The 26,436-nt window shown below is 40.8% G+C and overlaps 1 protein-coding gene across 25 annotated transcripts in view; it reads left to right on the top strand.

Moving 5' to 3' along the window:
• Positions 1–26,436, top strand: part of LOC129117519 (uncharacterized) — a 415,270-nt gene that overhangs the window by 18,901 nt on the left and 369,933 nt on the right. For 2 of the 25 annotated variants that reach the window (XR_013180173.1, XR_013180172.1), the window contains exon 2: positions 7,659–7,738. The exons of the other annotated variants lie outside the window; for them this stretch is intronic. The gene's annotated coding sequence lies outside the window, so the exon portion shown is untranslated. The remainder of the gene's footprint in view (positions 1–7,658; positions 7,739–26,436) is intronic. 25 annotated transcript variants of the gene reach the window in all.

Raw genomic sequence — 26,436 nt, forward strand, 5'->3', positions numbered from 1 at the left:
GAGCACATTTTGACGAGAGACCTTTGACAAAGTGAGACTGGCAACAATTTTGCTGGAAGGAGCGAGAACCCTTTTCAAACCTGGTCTTTGAACTGTACTTTGCTTCTCTCTTTGAAGAAAGGTGGGACTGACAACAAGAATTACAGCATTATTTGGATGCAGTGCCTTCACTCTTGCAGCCAGGTCAGGCCTAGGTATTGCTGCTGTGTGTGAACAGCCTTGTCAGTCTTCCTGGGTAGGATGTGGTTTGATATATGGACAGTATCTGCATAGTGCCTTATTTGTCAGGCTGAATTTCTTCCAAGAATTAATCTTTCTGCTACATCTTCACTACACGATAAATATCTGTACTGATCATCCTCCACAGCAAATATGAATCTTATAAAATGCATGCAGCCATTTTACAACAGGCTTTAAGTAATTGATCTGCTGATCTCTTTTTTCATTCAGCACATGGGAAGAACAGTGAGCAATGCTGAAGGTTAGATGGAAAGAAAATGATCTGAGTTACCCAGCTCAGAATGATCAAAAACATGAGACTGGCTTTAAAATTAATTTTTGAAAAGCAATCTGCTTAAGGTTCATCTTAGTTTCTTTGATGTCTGAGACTTAAATGAATGCACGCAATTTACCTTTACAGATTTGTCTGAAGACATGCTAGCATAAATGGTTGTGAATTAAATCATCTACAACAGCTGGAAGTAGGGACAAAATTGGTAGTGTAGGACCTATGACTGAAAAAAGGAGAGAAACGACCCAGTAGGACTCTTCACTTTTTAGGACTTTTTAGGACTGCCATTTATTCAGCAGTGACATTTTTTTCTTTAACTTACTACAGCTTCAAACTGTGTGTGTGTGTGTATTAGACTGTATGCATGCAGAAAACCTCACACAATTGGTGTTACTTTAATAAAAAAAAATTCCTTAGGTTTAGTTAAATTCTTTCTCCTTGTGATTCAAGTAGTTTTATTTCCTATCCAGACAGTAAATAGTGCAGTAGTAGTAATCTTCAAGAGACTGGGTGTTACTGTGAGAAGTCACACTGAGAAATTATGCTGAGAACACCTTAATATCTTGTGTATTATGGATGGTGTGAACAGTTTAGTGGAGTTACAACACATACCTATGGTGAGAAGGTCAGCCAGAGTCCCTCAGCTGCTGAGCTGAGGCTGTAGGCTCTGTGCAACACAACAAAGTTGTGAGTACAGGGGGATGTTCTTCAAGAAGGACTAATGGACTGGTTTAGTGGGATGTTCAGTTAGAACAGTTCACAGAGAGAGGCAGCCCTAAGATCAAAAGAAAGATGTTTATGCAAGTATTGGAACAAACAAAAGAGGCTTTAGGTGAAACTTTCACTGGAAAATGATAAGGGAAAAGATGGACTACTATGGTCTTGTAAAGGGAGAGAAATAAAAGCACTTAGATTTGCATCAGGTTGTTGTAATTGTTCTCTGAAGATATGCAATAGAAATTTTCCCTCATTAGCTGTATGGATAACTCCTGGTAATCACTTTGAAACAATGTTATTATCAGATACCATGAGTACAGTATCAGAACTGCACCAGTTATTACAACATCTTGAGTGGGCTTTCTGGTCATTCATTTATACAAACATGGGTGGCATTTTCCACTAGCTCTGGAGCTGATCAAACTCTCCACTGCAATGCTCTCTAACAAATCCTGGCACTTCTGTGAGTTTTTCAAATAAGTGTCTTAGTCAGCCAGTTCTTTAGGTTATTGATTACTGACAGCTAACAGTCCTTAGCACACTTCCTATCTATAATGAAGAAGATATTCTATGTATTTCTTTGTGTTATTAATTTCTTTCTGGTCTTGGGATGTTGTAGAAAATCTAGCAGGCTGTAGCTCATAGTTTTAGTCTTTTCCTGCAGGTTATAAAGCAAACAAACTGGCTGCCTCCATTCCTGAAATTGCAGCAACAAGATCAGAGAGTGACACAAGGTTTTCAAGGATTGTGTCCCTCCATCTACAGCTGTTACCTGACTTCTCTCCATTCACAATGAAATGACTACAGAAAACAAGGTGTTACAGATGCAGAAGGAAATAACTGTGGGAAGAACATGTAGTTCCTAGTGATGCTAGAAATATATTGCCACTGGGAAATGTGGTGGTTTGTGGTATTGAAATGATCAACTCTCTCTTTAGGCTCTGAAATTCCATGACTACTGATGTGTTTGTAAGAGCAGTTTCTGCTCTCTCTTCTGACAGCATTGTACCTATCTTCAATATGTTTTGCATAAATATGGGAGAGAAATACAGATGCACACAGCATGCAGGTGTCTGAAACTGCATTGTGAGATTCAACTAGCATATGAACACAGTACCAGAATGAGATCATATGTGGCTGCTGGAACATTTACTTTTCCCAGCAAAACATTTATTTGCTTTTCACAATTCTTAATAAATGGAGAAAGGATGTAGATTTGTGTTTTGCCAGCCTGTCTTTCCCGTGAGGTGTTTATCTTTTATAAATAAAACAAAATAAACCAAAAGACATTGTTTTGACACAATGCCTGATTGTAAGAACATGAAGTTGCAGCTAAGAGGATTCAAGACCAGGCTGTCCTGGGGAGGAGCAGCTGCCACTTTCTGTTGCAGAGCAGAGTACAAGAAAGCCCCAAGGCATTTTAGGGAATGGTGGGGGTCCTGTGGGATCATCTGCAGCAAAGGATCAGACACACAGGGCTTGGCATCAAACTCAACTTTCCTTTCTGGGGACTCTGCTGATGCTGTTATGGAAAGTGCCTCATCTCCTGGTTCTCCCAGCCTGAGAGATGTGCAGTTAATCTTTAAATAGTTGATAGTTCCTGCACCTCTTTCTTCCTGTATGTGGTAAAGCTACTGTCTCTACTTGCATTTCTTTCCCACTGACAGTGGTTAAGGGGGGGTGATGGCAGTGTGTTAGTCTATATTTTGGTAAGACTGTTAGTACAGACCCATCAGGGGAGCAGCAGCCTCATCTGTGCTGGGGGAGAAAGTGTGACAACAGTGCTGGAAGAGTTCTGGGTTGAGCCTTGATGAATGGAAAATGGAGACTTGAGAGCTGCCCCAGGACACCTACAAAGCATTATCTGTTACCTGGCTGGGCTGTTGGTATTGATTGGTGTCACAGGCAGTGGTTGCAAGCTATTTGTCATTCATGTGATCTCTCTAGGCTGACCAAAAATTGTACACTGCACCACGACCATATATTTTCTTCAATTCTTACCATGGTGTCCAGAACTGATGTGACTGGTGCCAAAGAGCTTGGTCATCTTCTAGGAACCAGGAGAAATATTTGAGAAACCAATTTGTCAATAGTTAAGCCTGGTCACACCTATCTTGTAAACCTAAAATATTTCATACTATGGGAATTCTTTTCAAATCCTTCCAGGCTAATGATGCTATAATGGTGTTTCCACTGGAGACAAGACATGAAATGGAAATTCTCTTCCTTGAAGACAGTGGTTGGCTTCAGACTTCTCCAAGTGGTGCTCTCTGGAGAAAACAGCAGCTCTTTAGGTATTACTGAGAGCTGTAAGGTCTCTGCTGAACTGTTTCATGCTGCAGCTCTGTGATGCCTGTCCATGTTACTCCTATTCCCTGTGATTGCAGTCTCCCATATTGTATTGTGTTGTCCCACACACATATATGTGTGTCTGAGCAGCCACTGCGGCTCGCAGACAGTGCAGCTTTTTGAAACTTTACTGATCATCAAGCAGCAAAGGTTTTCAATGAAGCAAAGATGAGGTGAGGGCTGAATTTAATTTTGCACTGGAGAGCCCCCTTCCATTCCTGGAACCTTTGCATGCATGGGTTTCAGGCTATCCAGGCAGTTGGTCCCTTTTCATTTTTTTGCTCCAATGTTTCAAGTTGTAATCATTTCAGAAGATGTGTTTTAATGCTTGCTCAGAGAGTGCTTTGCAGACCTCCAGAGAGTGTGTGTATGGACTCACAGATCTGGGGTAGGCTCAGGAAGAATTCTGAGCAGCTCTGAGCAGCACAGAGATGTGGGAAGCCAGAAATGAGTTCAGACACACTTTTACAGTTTGTCTGAGTGTCCCCTGTGGGACAGGAGCCGAGGGTTTTCTAGGCTTATGCAAACATTGTTTTGATGCTACAGCACAGAAGGGCTGAGTCTGCTGCCTGTGCTTGTGTGTGTGACATATACTAGCTGTGCCAGAGCCAATAGACACTGTCTTTTAAACCCTGCCATGAATAAAGAAATACTCTCTGAGGTTTTTCTGCAGTCCTGCAGCAGGGAACTCCTACTCCTGTAACCTTTACTTCTTTTCTTGGAAGGAATTGGGTTAATATGTGATGCTCTGTCATCAGGATTACATGCTGATACTACCTTGATAGCTTTCTCTTTTTCTTTTCCTGTGTTAGCATATGGAAGCTTTGAGTGGTTGATGTGTCCATCTTGTCCACTCATTTACTGCTTTATATCCTCTCCCCTCACCACTCATTTTCTGCAGTTTAGGAAGGCTAAGCTGTTCCAGGGCAGAGAGGACATGATGAAAGCAGCAGGAAGCAGGTTGTAACTGGATTCTAGATGTTTTCTGCTGGTATTTTTGAAAATGTTTCCTCTGGACTTCATGGAATGCTGGATGATGGGAAAAACCACTGCCAAGGTTTTTCCCAGAGAGGAATGCTAAACTTCATTTCTCCTTCCAGGCCAGGCAGCAAGGATTTAGTACATGTGGAGTAGAACAAGGCTGAGCAGTGTATAATTTTTCCTGTAATTCATTCATATGCAGGCCATTGAGAGACAGTGTTATGTCTCTCAGGGATGTGGTATGAACAGGCTATGGTAGGAGCTATGCAGTTTCACTGATAATGATCCATGTCAGAAGTGTCCCTGTATTTCCCCTGGCTCAGATAAGTCATGGGGTAATAAAGCTTTTTCCTCTTGACCCTTTTCCCCAGACAGCACACAACCAGGGGCAGTGATTGCTTTGTGTCCTGCGCCTCTCATCCTAAATACTTTATAATTTCACGGATTTAATTGTACCTGAGCCTTTTTCTTCAGTGATCCTCCATGAAATTCAAAGTCCTGCTGGTTTTTCTGGGTGGGAAGGAAAGCACTGCTATTCCACAGACCTACCTGCTCATGGCTTTGACAGGCTGTGTGCAGAGGAACAGGATGGAGCTGCTCTCATCCCACATTATCATCTTTTGTCATCTCATGGGAAAAAGCTCTGTGCTCCTACCTGGGAGAATCATGCAGGCACTTGAGCAGGGTCCACAATCCACACTGTAGATCTCAGCCTGGCACTGTGTCTGCTGCTGGCAGGAGACCTCCCTGTTCAGTGGTGGGCAGTGGAAGTAACATAAATCCATCTGCAGCAATGCATGGCTAAGCACCATGGCACCTCTCTCTGTAGGGAAACTGCTTATTTGTGAATTATGTCAAGGAATGGTGAGCTGGAGGGGTGGTCCTGACACCAAAGTGAATCTTTTTTGGTGTCTGGGTAGTCTGAATGATACAGGGGACTGAATGAGGAAGAGACAAGTGGTTTCCTTCTGGGGAGAGGTGAGCACATTTAAGGAGATCTTGGCAATCTCTCTGCTGGTTCTTCTGAGTTCTCTTTTAATGCCAGCACACCCACTAACCACACTCTCATTGACTCAAGCTTGTCATTAATTTTTTGTTAGACTAAATGTTCTTGGGATCTTATTTTAGAAAATACAGAGTGCTCATGGCCATAACTGCAGTCCATAAAGTTTTTGCTGTCAGCGTAATAGCAGAGAGAATGCTAAGTAGTCTCAAAAAATGAGGTGGGTGGTATCTCAACTGGGATATCCATAATCAAGGAAAACTTTTGACCTTACATGTCCTGTGCTGTGGATGTAAGCTATGATAATCCTATTTTGCCTGAAGTATTTTTACTGCTGCAATGTGCTCTATTGGAAGGGATAAGAACACTATTAATACTGCATTCACTGTAAAAGGATGTGGTAAATGGAAAACTAGTGCATACATGAGATGGCACACACTAGATACTGATTTCTGCAGGATCAGGAAAGAAACTGGAAAATGCAGCATATACTTACACAGAAATTGAATTTTCACAGATGTGCTATTATTCCCTGTTATGACCCTAATATGTCTTTTACCTTTACACTTTTATAAAATTTGTGAAAGTATGTTTTGGGAAGAATTTTCATGTGGGGAAAAAGGAAATATTAGAATTTAGTTGGCCATCCCTTTTATGTTGCAGTAGCCTTTGACTCTGACCTTCCCATTGATTAGGGCAAAGAAGAATCTTGTCTTGGAGTTTGTGGTCCCACCTGCCTAGAACACTTCCTAGTTTAGCCTTAGCATGAAAGACTTGAACAGAAAAGGATTGTTTACCTCAATTATTGCAAGAAACAAACCTGTAGTTGTTAAACTCATTGTGCCTTGGTTTGCTTGGCAGACTTAAAGTGCAAACAATTGTAAATATAAAGATACATTTTCATACAAGCAAGGGCTTTTCCTTGTAATTAGTGTGACCTTAATGACAGTTGAGATGTGTTGAAGAGCAAACTACTGAATGATTTAGTGTGGCATGAAAATCTCACAGATTTTGCTGGAGTAGGGAAGAGCAAAGGACTTCTCCTCCCCTCATATATGGAGTACAAAATCTGCCTGAGCACTGCTAATGTCCAGTGTGATTTTATGGTGTATTGTCTGCTTTCTCTTCAGGTGTATTGCTCTGGTTTAAGCCACCACTTGAGATTGTGCCATTTCCTGCAGCAGGGTTTATTGTTGTCCAGGAGCAGTGTAATGTTTCTGTTCCCCTTGCAGTCACTCATCTCTTGGGTTCACTGGAGGGTGATGGATGTGTTCCTGCTGTTGGGGATTTGTGCCTCAGGGCTCTGTCACTGCGTAGGTGCAGACAGGGATGGGATGATTTCAGCCACCATAATGCTGTCCCTCAGTGTGTTGTGCCACTTCCTCTGTGTACTGGGCAGGGAACACCAGCACCCCTTGCTGCTTGGCTCAGAGGGAATCCCCAGGGCCTGGGACAGATCCCCACCTCTCTGATGGGCCTGGGGACCCTTGGCTGGCTCTTGTTGGTAGCAGCAACACAGTAGCCAAGCCAGATGATGTCCCATCTCTGTGTGTCAGGCCCCCTTCCCTGGAACAGTTTTGTTTTCTTCCTGAACCCCATAAGCCAACCAGCTCTCACAGACTTCTGTAAAAGACCACAAATCTTGGTCTTTGTTCAAAACTCCATCTAACTCAATAACTGAATGTCTTTGAAAAGTCTTGAAACTGAGAGCAGTATGCATCAGCACTCCTCTTAGGACTTGTTTTATGAGAAACTCCTTTGTTCCTTAAATGCAAGGTAAGGAAATGAAACCCAAAGTTTGATTTACTTATCAGTACACTAATACCTGTATTTTTTGACTGATGCTACTGGCTACTGTATTTTGCACAGTGGCCAAGATAGAAACAAAATCAGCAGCACACCTGATTTCTGTGTATTTTTTCTTGGGTTTACAAAAGGCTATGACATCAAAAAATCAAATGGCTCTCTAATGGCTGCAATCAGTCTTGCTTGAATGTCACATTGACCTTACTGCTGGTGATAATATTGAATCCTGTGAAGTTTTGGTCAGAATTTGGCAAAGAGTGTACTGATCAGTCTTTTCTCTTCTACAAATAGGTCTCCACTGTTGTAACTGGAGGAACAGAGAATGTTGTCTTTACTTATAATAATTTGTCTATGGGAGAAGTACTTTTTCTGTAAGTTCAGACTTTTTACTTTATTGGTAATAAAAATGCAATTTTTGCCTACTGATGCTGTGTGTGCAATATATTTTTCCAGTGCTTCGGCCATCCTGGTCTGAATACTCTGGGGAAATTGTGACATACTTGTTCAAAAGCATGTGGGACTTGGAAATTTGTTTTCTGTTTTGTTATGTTTTGCTTGTGTGTTTCCTTTTTTTATGAATATATGCTGAAGGTAGGCTGCAAACCAAATCTCTGTTCCAACCAGTTACAAAGCAGGAAATTCTCTTTTCTAGTCAAAGCCCCCTCATCAAATATGTATCTGAGATTTTTGGTCAGCTCTAATCCAGACACCTTTGAAGCAGGGGTTAAAAGCCTGCATTGTGGCATTGTGGTATTACTGTGCCATTTGAAACATTAAAGCATAATTTTCAAGGTAATCTAGATGTATATAATTTCTTATTTCTTATTGTCCCCTTGGCATTGCAGAACAGCCTTTTCTCTATATCCCCAAGTACATAGTTTATTAGTATTTTCTGTTCTAGTTATGCAGGCATGTATCTAATTTGTCTTTGTTGGGTCCAAATTGTTTGCTTCCTGGGTTGTTTCCCTTTTTTCTTTCCTCCCAGGGGTTCATAGCTGCATTTCCTACAGAAGCAGAAGACTGGAAAACCCTCTAATCCAGAAAAGCTGTGTTCTTTTTTCTTGTTGAAGTAGGCTTCAACACAATGAGCTTTTGGGCCCCTTTCCAACAACATGAAAGGAAATTTCTACTTTCATATAGTCTCCTATTTACCCTTTGGCTACTTTCCCTCACTTCTCCCCTGAAAAGCTGGGTTAAATTGTGTTCCAATGCTTTTGAGTGAATTTCCAAATCACAAAAAGATAAATTCTTGCTGAAATAATCTATTTTTTAAGTTTTAAATCCTTTGCTTGGCATTGCCAGATTACCATATGGAACAAGTTCTAATAACCAGCCAAGCTATAAATAAATTCAGCAAGAACATTAAGAGCAAAAAACAAAGAAATCCCTAATCTTCCAAACAGCCTTTCAGGCACCACTTCCATTCCACTTGGGAAAAGAAGAGTAGCTAGGAAGAACAAATGTAACAAACATCTGCAATTGAAAGGACAGCTTTCAAAGTAACATATGTGAGATGGACTCTAAGAGATAGTTCCCCACCATGTCTCTGAAATCCCTTGGGCTGTCCCACTGTTCATAGAAGGGCCCATACTAGAATTTCAGAAGCACTTTGAAAATCCAGATACTTGTTGCTTGGCCTTGCTTGTGTTTTCTGTGCACTGACCATGATTCCTCATTTTCTATATCACTGACTAATTGCAGAGGCTCCAGAAAGCCACATCATATCACACCTCAGCAATGCGTGCATATGGTGACAAATTTTTCCAGTGATGTTCAAGTCTTGGGAATGTGGGGTTCTTATGCTGATACACACAGGCATTTGCTTATTTTTAACTACCTCTCTGGAGCTCAAGAGTAAATGAGATGATATTCCAGTGACTATATAATATATGTATAATATGCAAGGATTCTTTTCAAAGATAGCAGAATTAGAGCTGGAAATTGATCTTTGATTTAGAATCAAAACTTTTCAGACTTCTGCTACATCTTGACCCAATTCTAGCTGCATTGTTTGAAGGTCTGCGTGAGCTGGCTCTATCTGTGCTGCAGCAGTAACATGCTGAAAGGTTTTTCTTGTGCTCTTTGAGTGGAAAGAGAATCTGTATGTGTGAGATTTCATGGCAGAGTTACGCCATCCTAAACCAGCTCTGAATAATCTGCTAGGATGCAGCTGAAAACCTGCTTGTGAGTAATAGCAGTAGATAAGTTGCAGGGTCAGAATTACCTGCTCTCTAGTGAGGCTGCTGCCAGTGATTCTGTGGAAGTGGTGAAGGCTGCCAAAAAATAATGCATGAATGAACAGTTCAGAGGCCCACCAGTTCACAGCAAAGCATCGCTTTCTGTCCAGACGGCAGCAAGTTTAAAATAGCCAGTTCCCTTTTCCGCACATCATGGCACAATTCCAGAGGTTTTCAGGACTCTGTTGCTTCCAACAGGGTTTTTGTTAGAATAAGTGTTTGTCATTTTCATCATTTTTGGAAAAAATGTCCATATTGCTGGAAAGGAATTTAGCTGAATGCAGGGCCTTGTGCTTTTTTCCCCCCCACTAGGCTAATACAAAGCAGCTGCTGCTGCATCTTCCTCTGAGCAGCCTCAGCACAACACCCTTGGAAATAAGAATGACTCATCTTGATGGGGGTCTTCCTGTTGGGATGTTGGAAATAACCACAGTTACTGCAGGAGACTTAAAGTACAGTAATTTGGATGATGGAACTTGAGGCAATGCTGGGCGAGGAAAGGCTGCAATCAGAAAGCTGTCAGAGGCAGCAGAAAGGCCCTGGGGGAAAAGACAAGCAGAGTAATAAGATATGACCAGAATTTTTTGCTGTTAACTTAAAATATTGTGGAAATAGAATATTGGCTCCCAGTTAAATCATGCAGAGATTTGGAAAAGGGCTTTGAGAAGCACACAGGCATCGTGCAGGATTGCTGCAGTGACTGTGCCAAATACTGCAGCTAAGTGAAGGTTTCGGGCAGCCCTACAGCAGTGAGCACCCTGCAAAGCTTTCTTTGCCTGGTGTGTACAAAAGCCCTGTGCTTTGGGTGTGCTTGAGAGCCAGGTACATAACAGGGCTGCTCTAGACAGTCAGCCTTCACTTCTTGCATTAAACCATCACCTCTTCCCTTCCTTTGCCTTGTCCCTATTGGGACAGAAGTGAATCCTTATGAATTTTTAAATGGAAATATATTCATATATACCCTGCAGCACATGAGAGGCAGATCTGTGCTCATGTTATGGTCATTGATTTATTGTTTAGGGTATTCATTCAGTCCATTTAAAGCTGCAATTGAGTATTCAGGACTATACATATACATTTTGCTGTTTAGTTTTTTTTTTGATTGTTTGGTTCAATGTTGTTTTTTGTTTTTTTTTCCTTACACAGAAAGCTGTTGGTAGCTGGGGGAAGCTATGACTACAAAGAAATATTTTTGAGTAGAGACCATTACATGAGCTCTCTCCTGCTTGTCTTGATGCCTTGTACTACTGGATTGTTATTCTTTCAACTTTTGCAGCAATTCCTGTTCTCCAGTTGCCTCCCTGTCCCTGTTTGTGGACTGTGAGCTGCAGAAATATGCCTGGTGAGAGATGGAGCGTGTGTGACAGCACACAGGGCTGGAGACTATTAGGCAAAACCAGAACAAGCTCTCAAACTTGATCTTGTGGTGAAAATCTTTGCAGAAGATACAAATATTCAACTGTTTGGTAATTTTCCAGGATAGAAACACAAAATTTTCCCAAGGTGGAAACATAAAATCCTGTTTTTTTTTTTTTTTTTTTTGGCTTCTTAGTTGATCCATAAAAGAATCCACACCCTGGGAAAATGTTTTCTGTGTACATTGTAAAAGCACACTCCTGAATCATGGCACCAGGCCTGCTGAATGAATAGAATAGGTGGAATATTGTTGTGTGAAATCAAATTAGACTTCCAAAACAATCGTGGTTTGTGATCTCAGTGATGAGCTAGAAGAAACTTGTGTCAGATGTGTGTTGGGGGTACTGCTGTCTCCCAGCAGGATGCCTCTGTTCTGGCTGTTGTTCTGTCTCCTTGTCAGGCAGTGCTTTGAAGAGTTGACCAGTGTCAAGGGGTGAGGAAATCTGCAAGTGGAGAGAAAATGCTTAAGTTTCAAAGTAGATAAAATGAATGTACAAGATTCTGAAACAAACTTGTGCTGTAACACAAGGACCTTGTCTGTCTAGGGGCAAGAGCACGTTTGGTATGCAGTAAGAGCCACAAAAATAAAGCTGAATTTCCAGTGTGCTGTACACCAGGAACCAAGTGCTGCTTGTGCTGTTAATATATGCACAACATAATGAGTATTACTACTATAATTAGTACTTTTCATTATAATTAATGTAGTTACAGTGTGAGTCTATTAAAAAAAAAAAGAGTTAAATAATGAAAAGGGATGACACAAACAAAGCCCAGTGCAATGTAATTTGTCCTGTCCACAACAGAAATAATCAAGTCAGCCAACAAGTGCATTTACATGCTCAAGAAGTTAAATACTGCTTTATGCTTGTATACCAATCACAGAATGACTGAGGAAACTCGGACATCACTCCTAAAAAGTTTGATAACTTGGCAAGTAAAAGATGTAAGTGATGCTTCATAGTCAAACAATAGTTACTTTAGATAAGACTTTATGTCATTTTTAACTCATGTAAATACATGAGGATACATGTCTCATTCAAAGAACTATTTGATTTCTGTCTAAAAATGGGGTTATTGCTCTTTAATCTGTAAATGATCCTGCATCATGTTGCTATTAAATAAAAATGGACTCTAGCACACAAGTTAGATGCTTATAATATGGCACTGTTTATGTAATCTTGTTTCTTAAATACTTCAAAGTTTCTTCCATTTGAAATCTATCTTGCCATAATTTATCTTTTGGGCATTCAGCATTATCTTGCAGTGTGGAATTCAAATTTAAATTAATCTTAAATTCTGAGGAGAAAACCTTTGTAGCAATGCATTTTCAAATGTCTGTATTGATTGTTGGTCTGAATTCTTTTCATGGAGAAATCTTTGAGAGTTTGTATAACACAAGTTTGCTGTCTCTCTGGCATAATTAATTTCATGGTATGATGTAAAAGGTGCATTTCATTTATTGTACTCAGAAATACTAAACTTTTAAGCTTTTGCATGCTAACCCTTTTCATTGCTGAAACTTAAAAAAGCTGCTGAGAAAGACCAAAAGAACACCTAAAACATCAAGTTTAAATATACCACAAAGTAAATGAAAATTCGACTCATAATGTTCCATCCCAGTTCAAAGGCAAAAATTTAATTTAACTAACTTTAGAGCAATATTGAGAATTTCTTGTATTTCCAGTCATCATTTAAAATAGGAACATCTATGGTTGTCTTCTTCAAACAAGGAAAAAGAGAAATAATGCTGTAGTACAGAAAAAGTATTACTTCTTTCAAATATTTGTGCTTGATGGGCCAGTAAGAGAAAACTTTGCACATGGAAGATGAAAACATTGGAATAACCAAGGAGAGGACAACATCATCGTTGTATCTGTGAGTCTCTTCCAGCTCATTCACCCAGCACAACTTTTAAGGTCAGTAGCACATTGGGTAATTGATACTGGTAAATGAATGGCATTTCTGTGGCCACATCTTCCTGATTCTCTTCCTGATTCTCTTAAACTATTGAATCTCAGGAGAATAGCATAGCAAAGGGGTTAAAATAACCATTTTTAATATAAAATATTAGTTTTTGCTAGCTAAAGGAAGAAAAAATAAAAATGAGGAATTTTTTCAGCTAAAAATAATTTCTTCTGTTTTTACTGAAGCAATGTGTAGCAGAGGACCTCCTTTAAAATCTCTTGAACTAAATCTTGAAATACCTCATCTCCAGTACCATGGGCTCAACCAGCCCAATCACTTTGTTCTTACAATATAAATCAAAGAAATGAAGAAGGTGCATGGACCCTTTGGAATCTGAAGTTGTGAGCATGACTTAAACACTATTCCCATTTTTGCTCAGTATGAAACTGGATAGTTGTAAGCAGAAAGAAATCTTTTGTTATCTGGATTTGTGCGTTTTTAGTTTTTGGGGTTTTTTTTCTCAAATCCTAATGAAAATGTGTACTCTAAATATTAATGTCTGCAGAGAAATGAAGGTCAGCTGCAGTAATAATTATTGAGTTCATGCATTATCTAGTATGTAGTTCCTAAGCAACACTTTGCACATAACTATTGTTGCTTGCCAAAAGCAAATGAGAAACAGAAAAGTCTCCAAAATAACCAAGCTGCAGTTGGTGCAGTACCCTGATACACATTAGTGTCATAATGCAAACACTGAAGTGTTCACTCACCCTTTTCCAGACCTATATGAAATCATCCAGAAAAAAGGTAAGAAACTACTATGTTGAAATGAAAAAAGGTGGAAAGTTATATGGAAAAGTGTAACTTTCCACTAGAGATTCTTTAAATAAAATTAACTTGAAATTCTTAATACATGTAGGTTTGAAGTGAAGCAGTACTAATAGTATCATACAGTACTTGGAAAGATTAATTTTGAATGAAGAAGTTTGACAAAACTCTTTTCAATTTTCCCACAAACACTCCGTGTTTTCATACCAAGCCTGGTGGAAAGGGGAAGAAGAAAAAGGGAAAACCAGGACTTCTGAAATTTTCTAATGTGTTTTTTCAAGTCTATCCTCTCTCCTTGGAGGGGGTGGGATTCAATTTGGCAAACTTTACTACAGCCTGGAGGTGCCTACTTCTGAGCTATTCTAAGTTCCCTGTGTGATCTGTGGAGAAAAGTAGGCTCTTTTAAGGGGTGACTCATGTAATCTATTTCAAACACCTACTCTCAGAGAAGATGTCCATGTAGGAGCCAAGGGTGTCTGGCTCAGATGTGTATGTCTGCACTTGGCCAGATGAATCCTACCCAGTATGCCTATGCTGTAGACTGCCAAGAAACAAGATAAATTTAGCTGTATAGAGCTCCGTGCTGTCACAGTGAAGTTTTTAAAAGCTAGCTCAGGTATTTCTGACTCCACTGTTGCCTAGAATCAAGACAAAAACTTTCCAAACAATATTAAGAGGGGTAAGATAGAAAGCAGTTCTTTAATGGAATCCTTCGGATGTACAAATATGGCTGTGTGCATATAGCCATAGGATTTCTGCAATTTTAAAAAGGTTAATTAATTACTATATCTAGCAGGTACATCCAAGAAGAGATCAGTTGCCCCAGTAACCCACCCTCATGTCTGCTCCTTGGAGTTAGTTGGTCCAGGGGTTTCTTTGCCCTTTATCTTGTTATGTCCCTCAAATTCTGGTGAAAAACAAGATGTCCTTGTCAGAAATTCTCTTCTTGAGAATAAGACTCAACAGAATTTCAAGGATGTGTTAGAAAGGGCTAGCTTAATATTCTAAAATGTGAGAAAGGGCAGGAAAAGTACTAGAGACTATACAACTATATATTAAAAATCTACAAAGCTAAAAATATATGAAAAAGCCAGAAGTTTTTAGGCATCACCACAACATAGTCTTCTGTAAGACAGCATTCACTCAGGTGTTTCAGGCTCTTGTTTTCCACAGCTGCCACCTCTGACTGGTGGTACAAAGCCATTGTGCTGTCAGGGAACTCTGCAGGAAGTTCCAGAACTAAGGAAACCAGGGCTACCTGAATATGTCTGGTGAAGAGCAATCCTGTAGGAGTTAAGGTATGATGTCACTTCTGTCCTGGTGAAACTGCTGCTGAGGTCTGAGTCCAGTTGTGGTGCTGATGTTTTAAATGCCTCTGAAATCCTTCCAGCACAGTCAGAGGTCTGGACATGCTGCCTGTGAGAAGTGAAAAAGCACAATCTTTTTATTTTGACAAAGAGAAGGTTGGCATGCTATTTTATCGTGGTTTAAGAGTTGTGCTACACAGTGACATTTTTTGATACAGGATGACAATTTAATCTAGTGAATGAAAGCATGATGCTACTCAATCTCTAAAACCAGATTATTTCAGGTGACAAAAAAGAAGACTTTTACAGCAAGGCTAAATAACTGCTGGAATAACTTTATCTAGGAGTTTTATAGATTATTCTTTTCCTTGAAAATCCTTTTAAATCTAGATATGATACAGGACAATGAACTCTTACTGCTTTAATGAAGGAATTAAACAGTGAAATGTTGTGGTCTGTGAAGTGAGACTCTAAAGATATCCCTTCTGGCCTAAAAAGCTGTTTAATGGGCCCAGTGCAGCATTGGATCTCAACCTCTCACAGTCCTGCAAAATCTGCATTTCAAAAAGGGCTATGCAGCCTTTCCCATTTCCAATACAATTACTGTCAATCATTTGGTCCTATCTTCCTCACATTATGTTCCTTTAATAAGGTTTTTGATCTGAAAATGTGCTCAGTGAACGCACTTTCTGTGAGCTGGACTCCTTATATAGAAAGGTAGATAAGGGAGTTGGAGAAGCAGAACCTGCTGGAGCTGAAGGTCATGCCTGCAAGGTATGGCACAGAGCTTAACTCTGAGCTATTTTGCTTTTGTTACCAATTTTCTGCTGGATTTTTTTTTTACCATGATTTTTTTTCACCATGATTATTTTTTTTTTGCACAAACTTTTAGTAAGTCAAATATAAATCTACTTAATTTTGACAGAAGAAAATTAGTACTTCTCTTTAAATCCAGTCAACAAATACAGATGCTTTAGTTAGCAATCTAGTTTGTCTTTGCTTCTCAGACTGGAAGGAATTTGAATTTGTGCTTTGCACCACTCTCTGGAGGATGCTCTCTTGATAGCTAAAATTATAGGATGTGAGTCTTTGCCAAAACTATGGTATTAAATGTCCATCTCTCCCTGATCCTTCCCCCCACCTCTGGATCTTCAGTGCCAGTGCTTATGTGAATTTGTCTCTCTTTCATTCTCTTTCTTGGTCAGACTTCATCAAGGCTGAATAAGATCTTTGCCACACTGAATTTCTTGTCCCATCAGTTAAATATGTTTATCCTTTGAAGAACTTTGGCTTAGGCAGAACTACAGTGTTTCTGTTAAAAACCACAGAATTACAATTATATAATGTCTTTGTTTCACAGGTGTTTCCATATATAAATGCATTTAAAATATGATTTTATAGAACAGGAAAACCTGTAGTAGTTAAGATTTAAGTTTTTTCACTGGTCCCAGTGATTTCCCTTTGGCAGAATGGCAATATCAGTCATCCAACACTGATCTGCACAATTGAAGGGCTTTGAAAAACACCTTGTCTAGAAATAATTTTCCATGATGACTTTCATGCATCATGTCTTCAGGAAGGGCTGCTTCTACATGGGAGTGAAGGGAGCCCTGTTCATCTTTCCCTCCTGGCCCACTTGCTGGGTGTGTTCCTGGCTGTCCTGCTCTAGTCCAGTCCATCACACCTCCTGGCTGCTTGAGGCCAGGCTTTCAGTTCACTTCCTCACTGCTTCTACTGCAGAGTGAGGAGGCAGATAAATTCCTAACTAAGGTACTTTTCTTACATTTCTGTTCCTGGGGGTCCTCTTTTTTCCTTGCCAAAATGCCTTTTGATCTACCACCTCTCCCAGCCAAAACATTTGTGAAATGTGATGACCCCTCACAATGCTCTTCTTGCTCCTTGCTGTCAGCTTTGAAACAGACAGTGGTGCTGATAAATTAAATCTGCCATGATGTTGCAGGGATATGAACAACACTAGAACTTAGGCTTTGGAGTGATTTTGTAGTAAAGAAGGGCTTATGTTTCTACCCTTCATGAGTGTAATATTGACAAATCATATAAAAGAACATTGTGCAAATTAGGAGATGTCATGTGTTCCTTTTATAATAATGTAAAAGAATTTCGTAGAGGAGACAAATGGAGTAAGAAAATAGAGTTAAGGTGTCCACTGTGGTAAGAAAGCAGTGAAACTTCCCAGAGTGTGCAAACTCTTGAATTAAATATCTACTGTACATTCTACACTGTACTAAAAGAAAGTGTAATGGCTGCACATTAGCTGTGGAGAGTGATGCAAATTGCACCATTAATGCCATCTTTGCATTTAGATTTGTAACTGCTTCTTGTTCTATCAAAATACAACTACATTTTTACTCCTGCTTGCTTTATCAAACCAGCTTGAATTTAGGAGAGGAACTTAGCTTGTCTGTTTAGCTTGCATATTATTAGCAAACATTGCTAGGAACATGGGAGTCATCTACACTAAGCGTGATGTCTGAGCCTAAGTCCATCACCCTCCATTTGTAAGCAATGAAGTGAACAGACAACTCCAGAAGGTGATGCCTCTTATGATAAGTCAGCTCAGACCAGGAAGATTAATTGCTCTTTTCAGGTGCTTTTTCCAATTATCAGCTAGGAAAAAAAAAAATAGCCTAGGCTTAAATCTTTCTTTGTTTTCTTCTCTGTCTTTGTTAGGCACCTCAAGTAAAGAAGATAACCCCATATTTTGTCATGGATCAATGGAACAGCTTTTGGGTCATGTTAATTTTTATCAGATAAGGTTAATTTGTATCATTGCAACCATTTGTGGTAATGTGTTTGTTTTGCAAAAGAAGTTCAGAGAAGGGAAAGAAAATGAGAAAAAAATGTTGAAGTGACCTAATGTCGTGTTTCCTGATTTGTTTGGGTATCCCTCAGAGGAGCAGTAGCAGCCCTTTTTCATACAGAAGAGGGTTCAGTGGGTCAGCACTGAGAGACTGAGGGAATCAGTGGAGAACTGGAAGGGCAGGTGTAGCACAGAGCAGTGTACAGCTGTTTAAAGAGCAGGGATACAGATGACAGAGCCAAAGTCTTCCTGGTGGAGTCAAAACATATGGCAAAGGATAAATGGCTGCACTGAAGCTGGCAGGGCTCAGATTAGATGTGAGGAGAAGCCTTACCTCTGGGTGGGTGGTGCCCTCTTTGCCTGTCAGAGTGTTCAAGACTGAGCAAGACAAAGCTGTGGCAGAGCTGAGCTGTTGCTGGCAGCACTCCTGCTTTGGGCAGGGGGCTGCTCTGGGTGACCAGTGGAGGCATCTTCCAACCAGCATCCTTGTGACTTTCTTCTCTTCACTCTAAGGAAAGCAATCTCTTCCTATGGAGTTCAATCCTCAAAATCTGGAGCCTGATCCCAGTGTCCTGTTCCCAGCCCTGCTGTGCTTCTCACCCCAGGAACTCCCGAGGCATCTGCGCAATATGTGGATGTGCTCTGGCTGTTCCCAGCTCATGGACCATTTGTAAAATGCTCCTGATAGCACTGTATGATTCCACTTAGGACACTGCCCTGGGACACCTGTGTTCCAGTCCCTGCAGTGATCAATACCAATGAAACTCCTGGAATTAGATTTTCCATATGTAATGTGGGTGTGCTTTACAGACTAGCCCATCATTTTTTTCTGGGGGAAAAAACCAGAAACAAAAAGATCTTCTTAGGGCCTCAGTTTTCCCTAACTGAGGAGCTAGTTTATAGGATAGGGAAAATTTATGTTTTCTTATCTCTAAATACAAACTGCATTTAGATTGCAGAATCTTAATTTCCTGTTGGAATTCTGAAACTGGGCAGTATCCCAATTATAAAATGCGTGGCAAGTCTGATCACTTTAAAACAGTAACCACTTACAAATGTGGAGAATCTTGGAGAAAAAATAGGGAGAACACAGATACATGGAACTGGAAAGTGCCATTTTAGCATTGATTTTCAGCATGAAAGGCCATCTTAAAATCTTCCATAGCTTGCATTGTCATCTTGATAGTCTCTTCTGTGTCATTATTCTCCACCTATTTTAGATTAAATGAACAAATGCACTTTTTTTGAATGTTATCACTTTAATCCCTCTTCACCTTGAGTTCATTGCAGGAAATTATATTTTTTTGTTATTGAAGAAAATGCAAAATTATCACAGTGTTTTGATCATACAATCAATGTATTTATTTAGTTAGTTATATTAGTGGTGTGGTCTCTTGATTTCCAGGCTAAGAATAGTACAATGTATATTTTTAAATACCAGTTTATTACACCTTGAAATATTGAATAACTTTACTGAAAGAACTATTGAATCTTTTTCTTCAATGGTCCATCAACCTTGTAGACTGTTCTGGTTCTTAGCCTTCAGAGAAGTTATTTTATATTTGGTCAATTTGAAACTGCATTTTGATTTTATTGATCTAGCCAGCAACTATACAACTTATAGACCCCTATCACTGTGCTGTGATACTGAACATTATCCTTTGTTTCCAGAAAATAAAGCCAGTGAAACTTTATGTACCTTTAAGGCAAATAGAAATCTTACATTGTCTGTGTGCACTTAAAATACAAGAATAGTGAAAGTTTTCCCATTCAGTTTCTTTTCCTGAGCTTCGTTAGTGCAGTCTCATGTAATCTGACTCTGTCACACACAGGTTCTTATTTCACTTTGTAATGATCCCCCTTGTGTGGGGGGATTCAGAAAGAGGCAAAAGAAAACAGAGGTGGGATGTTTTTACCTTTTGAAATGCCTGGAAGAATGTATTGGAGGATGGTAAAGGGAAGCAGTGTCCTCCCTGTATGACACCAGGTTGACAGGCTGGAGGACAGGGCTGCTGTTCAGAAGCATCCTGGCAGTCTGGGCAAAACAACCTACAGCTGAGGCAGGGTCACCCCAAATACCAGTGTGGGCTGGGGCAGCCTTTTGGAAGAGGAGTGTGGGTCCTGCTGGTCAGCAGAGCAGTGTCCCTGGTGGCCATGGGGGCCACCAGGAACTGGCAGCTGTTAAACAAGGCTCATGAGGCTTCATTGGAGTCCTGTGGGTGCTCAGAATCAGCTGGAGATGTGTTCTATGGCTGTGTAAGCTCTGTGCTCTAACACACCAGCGTGGATGTGAGCAATGCCTGCTGTGTGTGCAGAGTGGCACCTGCTGGGGTGTGCCCCGAGCCACAGGAATCCTCATTCCTGGAGAGTGACGGAGCAAGCGAGACAGCAAGCTAGGAAAGTTGGGTAGAGAGGGGAAGTTCTAGATGTTCTGGTGTCTGAAGCAGATTTTTATGAACAGCCTGACTCCTACAGCTCACAGATGCAAGGGGTGATGCAATCAGGAGACTTCTTTTAAAAGGGAAGGGAATATTGCTAACAGGCTGTTAAAATCTGGATTTCAGATCAGGCTGATTTCCCCCAGAGGTCTTGATTTTTCTCCATAAACTACAGATGGTGTGTAGGACAACAGTTTCTAAATGGGGTGTCAAATCTATGTTTATAAAGCTAGGCAAGATGAATCTGGGTCAGTTCTGGGCTGAGTTTTGTCAGTAATATTGCAATCAAGATTAAAGCTCTGGAGAGTTTACATTCACTTTCCACTCTGTTCTCAATTGCACCCTTTTGGCACAGTCTGACTCACCACTAAACTTTTAAATGTCAGTCCCCAACTTGCTAAATCACATCTCTAACTCTTAAGCAGGGAAACTAATTTATTTTAAATAATTAAGCTTCAAATTTAGTCTTTTCCTCCTCCAAAAACTGGAATGCAGCAGACCAAGAAAGACTCGGTTTGTAGCAGTTGATTGTGGCAAGTGCACAGCCTATCTGTGCTGAAGAGGACATCAGTAGCAGTAGTAAAGGTTATTCATCAAATGTGCAAGATGAGGCCCTATTTGCATATGAAAATTAGCTAAAGATGTGAGGACAGCTACCTCAGCTATGAGCTACACCAGAGGTTTAAGATCACTACTTCAGGGGCTGTCTGGCACACTGATGGAGCTGAAGTGAGGTCCTGTCTTGTCTTGCTGCTTTTTACTTTCTTCTGGGGTCATCTGTCCTGTCTGCCCTGACACAAACTGTCCCTTAGTGCCAACTAGGTGGCACAGGGGGGTGGAAGGTTATCCTGAAGGGCTCAAGCCCACCAACACAGGGCTCCTGCTCTGCCAGCAGATCAGGGGAGATTTGGTGCCTCTTCTAAGTGTGTTTGGTCTGTGGCTAAGCTGACAGCTGTCCTGGATACTGTCTGGGAGATGTTCGGCCCTACAGATCTTACATCTCCTCATGGCTTTTGAAGAACCATATTTTTGGTGCACTAGGAGCTGTATAATCACCACTGCAAGCTGGAGTTTGGCTGCAGACAGAGCTAAACAAAGTCAGACCAGCACCCCAGGTGTGTCCTGACTGGGCTGTGCTGTTCCTTCCAGCCTCCATAATGGAGCTGTCCTTTCCTCCCCCATTTCTCTTTTAGTGTCAGCAGGGTCCAGATCTAAAAGAAATAGAGGAGCACCCCAGGGTGCTTGTTTTTAACTGTACCCAGACTTGAGCAGGCTTTGGCTGGACTGCAAATTCTTGTGACCTTCACTGAAGTCTTTCAGAATTATCTGGATCTGTGTTTTTCTACCCCCTGCAGTTCTGGTATGTTTTCAGTGTCTACAAATTCTAGTTTTCATTAGGAAATGCTTAATACCACCGAACTGTGATGAAACTAGAAACTATGACCCAGCTACAAACTAATGATAATTCATGAAAGGTTTCTCTCAATATTTAAAAATAAAATTCAGACAATTCTGCATTGAGCATCTGATACAAGAAGCAACTTAAGTGCTGAAACACATGTTGATATTCTCAAAGCAACAAGTCTGTCCAGATCCTCTGCCTTAGAGTATAAAGAATTGTACTGGGCATATGAACCAAGGGCAGACTCAGCTTTTCTAGCTCTGTTGTGCATGTCAGAGCCAATCCCATAGGAAAACATGGCACAGTGTCTCTGTGACTCCCTGCTTCTCCATGGGGAAGACTTTCACATAACTGGTAGGAGCAGAGTTGACAGGGATGGTGGTAAAACACACATATGCCAGAAAGATTTGGAGCAGAACATCCCCCCATGGAACAGGGGTCTTCAAGGAGTCCAGCCTAGTGAAGGCCAAGAGTTGCAGGGGTTGTCCTTGGGGCATACTGGCAAGAATGGATTCTGAATGGATAAGTGTGGAAAGCAAAGCTGTCCTGGTGTGGAGTGGCTTTTCTCCCTCTTTTCCTGCAATATGTTTTTACTGGAAGGCTGTGTCCCTGATGAAAATGGACAGGGGATGCTGAGGACTGCTTAGGAAAGACCCTCTGGTACCTTACCTGGACACTGGGATTACTGCTGTCTAGCCAGCATTCTGGGCTTGTGCATGGCACACACAGAGAATCTGGGTGAGATCTAAGGGAGGGTGCAGTTGGTGGCTGCATGTTTGGCCCCTGGTGGCCTGTGCTGACTCAGTGCCTGAAGCTGTGCAGGACTTGGATAAGGTGCTCCTGCCTGGGATGCTTTGCAAGGGAAGTCTTTGGGTCATGCACTCCTGGTCAGGGAGCAGCATTGACTGATGCAGGGCTTGGTGTGATGCTGTGGTGGGTTTCAGTATCTTTTGCAAGACCCAGTAAATGGAAGAGTTTTCCACATTGTGGACTTCAGCCTGGAGAACAGAAAACACCTGTCAAACTCCATTTTCTGTTACATATTCATAACTTGTTAGAGCAGGTCCCACTCCATCACAGAAATGACCTTTGTGTGTTATACATCTATTGTTCTTTGCTGCACAAAGCCAGTACTGCCAGCTGCTGCAGTCCCTAATGGAGCTGTAGCTGTAGCAGGTTTTGTTTTAGCCCCAAAAGTAAAGAAAGATCTGACTGTTAAGCATAAAATCTGTGTTTATTGCTGGCCTTGCTGTGTAGCCTGAATAGCCATGGAAAAGCACCACAGGATGAGTTCTGCCAGGAAGAGTTGCCACAAAGGTTACATTTTCCCAAGAAGTGGAAGATGGTTGAACTCATTTCTGTTTACTGAGGAAAGCCTTGTGCAAACAGCTGCCACATTCTAGCAAAATTTACAGCCTCTGAAAGATCTGGCTTTCTGGAGCCTCAGAGGCTTACAGTGCTAAACTCATTGAAACAACTGCTAATGAGTTAATTGCAGTGGATTCTTTGGTTAAAATTGCTGCCAGAGACTTGAATGTTTCAGATAACTCTGCTGGCAAGTGGATTACTCTGCTGGGCAGATCTTTGCCTGATTTATGACTCTTCCAAAATCACATGGAACTACTGCCTGATAAAACCAGAATTCAGTTCTGGTTTTATCTGTTTTAAAAAAATCATCTTTGGTTCTGAAGGGATTTCCTATGTGCTGTAAGTGCACCCTAAACCATCATCACAAACAGCTATTCTGTGATTCTTGTCTGAAAGGTGGCTTCCTGCATGGCAGCTCTTCCTGTAGAGAGCTATCCATCACCCATGAAATATGAGGCATTGAGAGGCTTCCAAAAAAAAAAAAAAAAAAGAAGCTAGTTCATATCCTCTGAGGGTCATTTGGTGCAAAATAACAAGGATTTTGTCCTTTTGCCCAGAAAAAAAAATTGTGGTGTAAATCAATAGTTGAACTCCTTTCTTGTGGGACTACCCACTATCAAGTATCTTCTTGATACTTAAAATGCACATTTAGAAATGATTTATCTTGGCTTTTTATAATTACAGAGATTTTAGTCCAGAAATGTGTTGACTCTGGCTTCTTTCTTATAAATAGCAAACATATGATCAAACCTCTTGAAACTGCAAAAACCAATTCAAAAGCCAGGTTTCAGCCTTTCTTTGGATGTTTTTCCCCAGTAAAAATTGCAGCTGTGGGTGTTGAGCCCTTTGGAGACATTCTCAGACTTCCCAGACTCCTGCAGTAAAGCTCCAAGCTCTTCTGCCAGGTTTGTTTAAATATTTTCAGTTAACTTTTTGATTAAGGTCAATGAATATCTTCTTTCCACCTTGGCTCAGCAAGAATAGCATCTCAATTTCTCTCCTGTCCAGTTAGATGTACCTTTGACCTGATGATTTAATCATTAGTCAGGGTCTTACAAGCTTTTTCATTCAAAAAAGGACTTGATACAGAGTCTGCATTTTTTTTCCACTACAAATCTGTTATTTCAAACACCTACAAAATTCCACTTCTTTGAATAGAGTAGGAGTCTTGTTTTGGCCATAGTTCCACAGCCCGTTCCAGGCTGCAGTACTTCTGTAAAAGTTTCTCTCATCTTATATCCATTTTTATGGGTTTTCATTGCCTTTCTCCCATGTGTGTGTGCACAGGGCACATCTGCAGCCAGCACTATTGAGTTGCTTATAGTGTCCAATCCCTGAGCAAACCTGTCTATCTCATCTTCCTTATGACAGCTTCAGCTGGCTGTGTCTCAGCAGAAGTCTGTTATTCACATGCTGAACTGTTCAAATTCTTCTTGCCTTTGACACTTTGCTGCTGCTTAGAGAAATACCTCAGGTGATTGTGAATCAGGAAGAAGTAAATACTTGTCTACAGAAGACATTGAATTGTCCCAGTCCCAATGAATCACGTCTTCCTTGTGTGTTTAGTTATGCTTCTTCTACAATAGGCCTTCTATTATCATTTCTGTAGCAGGCTTCAGAAAGCCATGTGCTACTTTTTTGAAGTGCATGAAGTGTTTCAATAGAAAAGCTAAACCGAAAAGACTTGTGAAGATAAACTACATAGACTTCTGATATTGTTCTATAAATTTATTGTCTCTTAAACAGGCAAAAAAAAAAGTGTCAACATTTGACAGCTGTAGTCTCTGCACAATGAGAAGTGCTAGAGAATGACTTCCACATGGCTTCCAGCAGAATATTGGAACAGGTTTCCTATGTAAAAGTTTGCTAGTGTTATCTGAAAATGGCAAAAGTTTAGGTAGATTAGGTATAGGAGAAAAAGGAATCCCTCAGCAGAATGTCCCAGAATATTTTAAAAAGTTCCCTCCCAACCAGCTTCCTGATGTTGCCTTCACATTTCTAGCTGGTTGGCTGAGTAGTTTGCAACTTCTACAAATGCTTGGACGTTAGGGAAGAAAAACTTTCTTTCCTGCACACGGTGCCGAAGAACAAACGAAAGACAAGTGAATATGACCTCAAGTTGCACTAGGGGAAGTTTAGATTTGACATTAGGAAAGATTTCTTCACAGAAGAGGTTGTCAGACATTGGAATAAGGTTCCCAGGGATGTGGTAGAGTCACCATCCCTGGAGCTATGTACAAGATGTGTAGATGTGACACTTGGGGACTTTTGTGGTGGACTTGGCACTGCAAGATTAACAGTTGGACTCAGTCATCCTACAGGTCATTTCCAATATAAATGTTTCTATGATTCTATGGCAAGTTTTGTATTGTCTTTTGGCACCTAGGACCAGATTGGCTGTGGCCATGTACTGCAGCAGGCAGGGTGTCACCAGACTGAGGGTGGTCATCCTCCCCATCCACTCAGCACTTGTGAGACACATCTGAGTTCTGGCTTCAGTGCTGGGCTGCCCAGCACAAGAGAGACATGAATGTACTGCAGCAAGTCCTGTGAAAGGGCCACAAAGAAGATTAAAGCACAGGAGCATTTGTCATAAAAGGTGGGCCTGAGAGAACTGGGACTCAGCTCTGGAGAAGAGTCAGGGTATCTTACCTGTCACAGACATATTTTATGAAAGATCTTTTCTCCTGAGAAGCTGAGAAGCTTCAGCTTCTCCATGTTTTGCTGCTTCGGAATGTGATTTGGAGAATTGTTTACCCAGCATGTGAAATTGTTTTTACTTGATGACCAATGACAGCCACCTGTGTCGAGGCTGTGAGCAGTCACAAGATTTTATCATTCCTTTCTATTCCTTGCTAGCCTTCAGATGAAATCCTTTCTTCTATTCTTTTAATATAGTTTTAATATATAATTTTCTTTTAATATAATATATATCATAAAATAATAAATAAACCTTTTGAAACATGAAGTCAAGATTCACATCTCTTCCCTCATGGTGGGACCCCTGCAAACACCGCCACATTCGGTGACCCCAAGTGAGGGACACTGCCACACTTACCCACTGGCATAAATACCTGCTTGGGTTGGGATGAGTGAAGTAAAGATGACAGAGCCAGACTCTAATGCCCAGTGACAGGACAAGAGGCAATTGTCACAATTTGAAACACAGGAAGTTCCACTTAAACCTTTTCTTAAAGGCTGATCAAACACTGACACAGGTTACCCAGAGAGGTTGTGAAATCTCTGTCTTGGGAGTAGATGTTCTCCTGTGCTGCCTTCCTACCTCAGCAGGTATAGTAAGCTCTGTTTTGTTTTGTTACTTTTGCAAAAATGACACTGCAACCCTT

Source organism: Agelaius phoeniceus, chromosome 2 (genome assembly GCF_051311805.1).
Source record: "Agelaius phoeniceus isolate bAgePho1 chromosome 2, bAgePho1.hap1, whole genome shotgun sequence".
In the NCBI taxonomy this organism is placed as follows: domain Eukaryota; kingdom Metazoa; phylum Chordata; class Aves; order Passeriformes; family Icteridae; genus Agelaius; species Agelaius phoeniceus.